The sequence below is a fragment of the Orycteropus afer genome, unplaced genomic scaffold, assembly GCF_000298275.1.
Source record: "Orycteropus afer afer isolate SDZICR_OR568_19922 unplaced genomic scaffold, OryAfe1.0 scaffold00037, whole genome shotgun sequence".
In the NCBI taxonomy this organism is placed as follows: Eukaryota; Metazoa; Chordata; class Mammalia; order Tubulidentata; family Orycteropodidae; genus Orycteropus; species Orycteropus afer.
The window spans coordinates 3682568-3688970 of NW_006921624.1; positions in this window are offsets into that span (position 1 = coordinate 3682568).

Genomic DNA, 6403 nt, shown 5'->3' on the forward strand with positions numbered 1-6403 from the left:
AAGGTGAGGGTGGAGCGAAGAAGGTGGAGAAATGACAGGCTTTGCAATGTGATCCTGCCTTGCCAAATGCCCCCATGCTTGTTAACAAAATCTATACATGGTCTTGGAGGGTGTGGTGACTTTATTTTGGAACTAAGTTCTGGGTGACTCCATGTGGCCTGTGTTAGGTGGTAGAGAGAAATCCCAAGAGTGTAAGTCAGAGGGCCTTACAGATGGTGGGAGGGCTGGGCTATCACAGGTTGTGTAGCTGGGGCTGGCTGAGTTTCACCCAGTTCTCTGTGGGGCCCAGTTATAGCCTCCCATTAGAGATAGGGTGTGAAAACTTCATCCATCCTAATTCTGTGCTGTGATTATAGAAGCAAACCCATGTTTCTGAGCTGGCTACCTAGCCAGATAGTCAACCATCAATCTTTAGAATTTTTTTTTTTTTTTTAATTCTAAGACAAACACAAAAGAGAAGGATTTTCAGACTCTGTTGGCTGCCAAATGCCTCCCTTTTGCCTAGAGAGGAAAATAAACATGTTTTAAAAGACCCATTGACCATCTGCCAACTCTTCCTTCCCTGGAGACTTAGATTTGAGATTCTGGGAAGCATGTATATACCCATTTCCAGTGCTTTGCTAATGAAGGCAAAACTGGCTTATTCAGGCAGCTTCCAATTTTAAGTGTCAAACAAGAGTGACAATTGGCTTCAGTAAAAGTAGGCAAACTCAAGCCATCTGTGGAGTCCAGAAAGAAATGGGCTTCTAGAGTTGCCTCTAACATTAATTTCTGGTTTAAAAAAGAAAAAGAGGTCACAAACACCTACATATATGGGATTGTTGTTGTTGTTGTTATGTGCCATCGAGTCGGCCCCGACTCACAGTGACCCTTCCTAGGGTTTCTGAAGCAGTATCACTACAGAAGTAGGATTGCCCAACCTTCCTTCCGAGGAGGATTTGAACCGCCAGTCTTCTGGTTAGCAGTCAAGTGCCTTAGGCAGTATGCTATCAGAGCTCCTCATATATGGGGTAGGGATTAGAAAGTGTTCTGATTTTGGCTGGCCCTGATATAAACATCAGTGTTCTCTACCATGACAGTGTGTGTTTCTCTGTCTGATGTTTCTTACAACTGACAGACAATTTTGATCCTCTACATGTGGGGTTGATACACACAGCCAGCCCCATCAGCATGTGCAGGGTGTTGTAGCAGAGCCTGACTTTATTCAAGAAAATCAAAGTGGTAGCCCAGCTCGGAGGAGCTCTTGATCAGGCTGGGGCACAAAACAGATGGGTAAACCTTTCGTGTTGCTAATTTGCATCTATTTGTACTTCATTGCCTAGCTTATTATTGTTATTCCAAAACCCTGTTCTTTTCCCCAAAATATATACTTGCATTATGCTATCTCATCAGATACTCCCAGCAGCCTGTTATATGGATGTCAGTGATAAGAAACTAGCACTTTCTAAGCATTTATACTTTGCCAGGCACCGTGCTAAGCATTTTATGGTTATTATCTCCCATAATCAAAGAGCTCTGGTGGTATAGTGCCTTTAGTATTTGACTGCTAGCCAGAAGGCTAGTGGTTCAAACCCACCAGGCACTGCATGGAAGGAAGACTGAGCAATCTACTTCCGTAAAGATTTACTGCCTCAGAAACCCAAGGGGGATAGGGTTGGCAGACAATGGGCCTATAAGTTCATGTGAATGATCAGAATTCCCAGGTGTATAGTAGAGCTGACAAGGGGCAAGGTTATGGTCATTGCTTGGTCACAGCCAGCTACCCAGAGGGACCGAGTAGTTGATCCTGAGGGCTTGGGACCATAGTCGCAGGGGACATCAAGCTCAATTGGCATAACATACTATACAAAACATTGTTCCACCTACTACTTTGGCGAGTAGCGACTGGGATCTTAAAAGCTAGCAAGCTGCCATCTAGATGCAACAACGGGTCTCTCCTTGTCAAGAAGAAAGAAGAAAACCAAAATTAATGGAAACAATCAGTCCTAGCGAGTGGTACACTATCTGCTCTGCGACCTATACAACTATGAGACCAGAAGAACTAGATGGTGCCCGGCTACCACTGTCATCCCCTTGGAAGGGATGTAGGAGATCCTGGATAGAGAGGGAGAACAATGTGAAACAAAACTCAAAATCATTTGGAGGCAAAAAAAAAAAAAGAAGGTGGGGACCAGGTTTGCTGGTCCAATAGAGCCTGGTGGAACCACTGAGACTATGGCCCCTAGCTGCCCTTCAGGTCTGGAATTGAACCCACACCTGTGGTTTCCAGCCAAACAAAGTACAGGCATGTGAGTTAAACATTTACCTGAAGTAGACACACGCCCTGGAGAGAACAATCATGGGAGAAGGAAGGGCTGCTTATGCACAGGGAGATAGCTCAGGGTGCAGAAGAGTATGAAGGGATGGACACTGGGAGGAGGTAACTATGGGGAGGAAGTGGGAGGGGAGCTGCTGCATTGTAAATTTTGGTCAATGACATGAGACAAAGTATATGTGAACTGCTGTATGAAAAGTAAATTTACTCTATAAATCTTCACCCAAATCAAAATAAAATTAAAATAAAATAAAATAAAAAAGAAAAGAGAAAAAAAAAAACAACCCAAGGGGGGGTCTCTATGAGTCGGTATCAACTTGATGACAGTGAGTTTGGGTTTTTTGATTTATCTCTTGTAATCATTACTATTTTTAATCTCTATTTTAAAGACATGGAAACTGATTTAAGATAATCCTGTAGCGGCCCCCAACCCTTTTCTGAAAACTTGGGGCCAAATATGTGGGAATTCAGATTTCTTTTTGATATGGTGCATGTATCATATATCATGCTACACCCCAGTACAGTAGCACCACATAATAAAATATGTAAAGAAATGTATAACAATCTTACTAAGTGGGATAAAGATTATTAATAGCCTCACATCAGTTGGAACCTTGGTGTCAGTTGATCTACAGAAATATATTTTGGTTTTCAGAGCTTTGGGGATTTTGTAATTGTGATTGAGGACCTGAGGAACAGCAGTGTGCTCACGGTTTCCCAGTTTTGTGTGTGTCAGAATTGGGTCTCAAACCCCTACTTTGATCCAAAGGCTGTGTCTTATTAGGATCCTGTACTTCTCTGGGAGCAAAGACATCAGCATGGAGAGGGGGCCATGGCCTCAGCTTCAGAGCTGTCTGTTTCCAAACCCAAGACGTTTCTAGCACCCAATGCTAATACTATTGACATAGACTTCAAGTGCGTTTTTTCAGTAGTGGGGCTCACTTGAATGTAGCCATCCACTTTCTTTGACTTTGCCTGGGCCATATGCTCCAGTTTACGTGTTACTTACAGGGAAGATGCCCGAGACCTAGGTTCACATGCAGCCCAGCAGGTACATCTTCTCAGGGATCCTGGAATACCACTGATTGTAGTTCCACCTGAAAGACAGAGGTTGGGTTACAACTCTTGAGTTCAGCTTTGGCTTTTTTCCAAACAGAACTTCACTTTCTAAGCAAGGAGGAATAGAATGTTGTAGCTGAAAATTCAGCTTTTTTTTTTTTTCTCTCTCTCTCTTCTTTAAATGGTGTGTTGAGGGTGCCCAGGACCACTCTCAGGTTCAATGATTTGCTAGAAGGATTCGTAGAACTCAGTATAATAAAAGCCATTATACTCATGGTTACAGCTTATTACAATGAAAGCCTACAGATTAAAATAAAAAAAGGTAAAAGTCTTATAGGACAGAGTCCAGGAGAGACCAGGCACAAAGTTCCAGTTGCCAGAGCACCTATGTGGCTGATCTTTGCTGCTCAGAATCCAGCCCACCCTCCCACCCCCAACCCCAAGGGAAACTATCTGATGTGGCCCACGGCCCCAGGTATAAAAAGACAGTCTGATCATGCAGGATATTCCTAGGGCTTAGAAGTTATCTTTCAGAAACTCATCCTTTCTTTGAAACATTTGGATAACCTAGGCCTCCTGAATTAACCCTTTACTATACAACTAGATTTAACAATAAAGGTCATGCAGACATGAGATGCAAGACAGGAATCTAAGAACCCCCTGTTAAAAGAATTGGAAAATAACTAGTTACCTGAAGGGACAAATTTCCATGTTGCTCTCACTTTATTTCATTAAACATTTATTAAGGGCTCCTTCTGTGTGGGGGCACTTGGTATTCAAGGTTGAATAAGACACTGAGGAAGATCACAGGTAAAAGAGATGGAACTGTATGCAGATGTTACCATGTAAGCCACCTCCAAAAGCAATGTGAATAGAGTGGTGGAGGAGCCTAAGGAGAGAAGGGGACTCAGCTAGTGGTCAGGTGGGGGTGAGGGTGGGATGTGGCTCCACAAAGGCAATGACATTTGTTGCACAGCATGGCTGACCGCTGTTTCCTCTTTGCTTCCAGGTCTCCACACTCTCTTGTTTCTCCTCCTACTTCCTGGTCGTCTTCTTCTCAAAAACCAAACTCACTGCTGTCGAGTCAGTCCTGACTCATAGCGACCCTTCCTTGGGTTTCCAAGGCAGTATCTCTAGGGAAGGAGCTCTGGTAGCATAGTGCCTAAGGCGCTTGACTGCGAACCAGAAGGCTGGCGGTTCAAGCCCACCAGCCACTCCTCAGAAGGAAGGTTGGATAATCTACTTCCATAGAGATACCACCTTGGAAACTCAAGAAGGGGTCCTCCTCGGAAAGAAGGTTGGGCAATCTACTTCCGTAGTGATACCCCCTCAGAGGGGTTACTATGAGTCGGGTAACAACAACAACATCTGTAGGGAAGTAGATTGCCCAATCCTGGTGGGTTTGAACCACCCACATTTTTCTGCTGAACTCCAGACTTGAATGTCCACTTGCCTACTTGGACACTCTCCATTTATGTGTTCACAGATATCTCAAAATTAACATGTCCCCGATGGAACTCATGATGATTATCTCCAAAATCTGTTCCCCCCGTGACCTTTCTGACCCATCTAAGGAAATACTATAACTATCCAATTGCTGCTTAAGCAGAAATTTTGCTTATTCCCTCACCCTCATCCTTGATTGTCTAAATTACCTGCCAAAGTGTCATCAATTCTCTCTCCAAAGTATATTTGGAATCAATCTACTTCTCCTCCTTTCTTCTGCCACCTTTCTGGCACAGGCCACACCTGCTTACTTGCCTTTTCATGTCTGCTCTTCTCTTACACATTCTACATGTCCCAGCAGCCAGAGAAGTCTATCTGAGTGATGTTGGATCAACTTGAGGTGCATCTGTGGCTCCCTATCTTCCTTTCCACTTCCTTCAAGTCTCTGTCTGACACCGCCCCTGGCCACCACTCTACCTTATTGCCTACCAATGCCTTCTCCCTTGTTTATTAGGCTCAGCAATGCTGAGCTCATAATAGTTTAGTATCTTGTTCTAATTTATTTTTAAATACGAAAAACTTTTTCTCCTGTTGCTTGTTATAGATGCTGTTCCTGAAATATTCTCATCCCTTCTCAGCCTTTTTGGTTCTGTTTCCATCCCTTAGGACTCAGCTTTAAAGCCACCTCCTCAGAGAGGCCTTTCCTGACCACCCAAATGAACGTACTTCCCTCCCTGATATTCTTGATTAAAGGGGGAGAGCCCTCTCCCCCTTTAATCACAATTTTATGCAGCAATCAAGAAATTTGTGGGTACCTGTTGTGCACCAGTAGTTTGTTTGCTTAGGGGTAGAGGGGGAAGGGAGAAGCTGGGGGAGCTGGAAAGTCAGTGAAGCCTAGATTGTAAAAGGCCAGGGTGGTTTTCTCATGAGAGCTTGAGTGGGGCATGTAGAAAGTGTATCAAGGGCAGCAGAGCTCTGGAATGGAGTGGTTCTTTGCAGGCATATGCAGAGAGCTAGAGCAATCTGAGTGGGAAGCTGGAGTCCATGGGAACCATTTATAACCTGGATGGTAAATGGGCAAAACATCTGGCAAACACTCCTTCACTTTCCTATCCTCTATCCATGGCAGACATCACAATCATTTGGGGCATTTTCAATGGTAGATATTGTAATCAATCCAGATACATTCTCTCTGAGTCCCAAATGGCCTTGGCATCCTTTCCAACACAGAAAACCCTGCCAATTACAGTGAAATCTATGAGCACTTTGTTTTTCTGGGTCTCACAAGTTATCTGCCTTTAATACGGTGCACTCTTACCGCTCTTCTATTGCTCTCTATTGGTGGAAAATATTTAAGTTTTCCTTCTATGACAGGTTTCTGCCTTATATAGGTTCCAACATTCATAGGTTTTATTGTAGTTGAATTGCCCTAATTTGCCATTGTAGCTGGCACAACTGAAGGTGGCACGTACTCTTCGGTTCTAGTTGAATATCCATTAATTTGTCTTTTTAGAGAAGCTCTGGGGGTAAGCATTTTTGTAAAACCATACCTCACTCTGGGTTTAATTTATTTAATCAACTGTT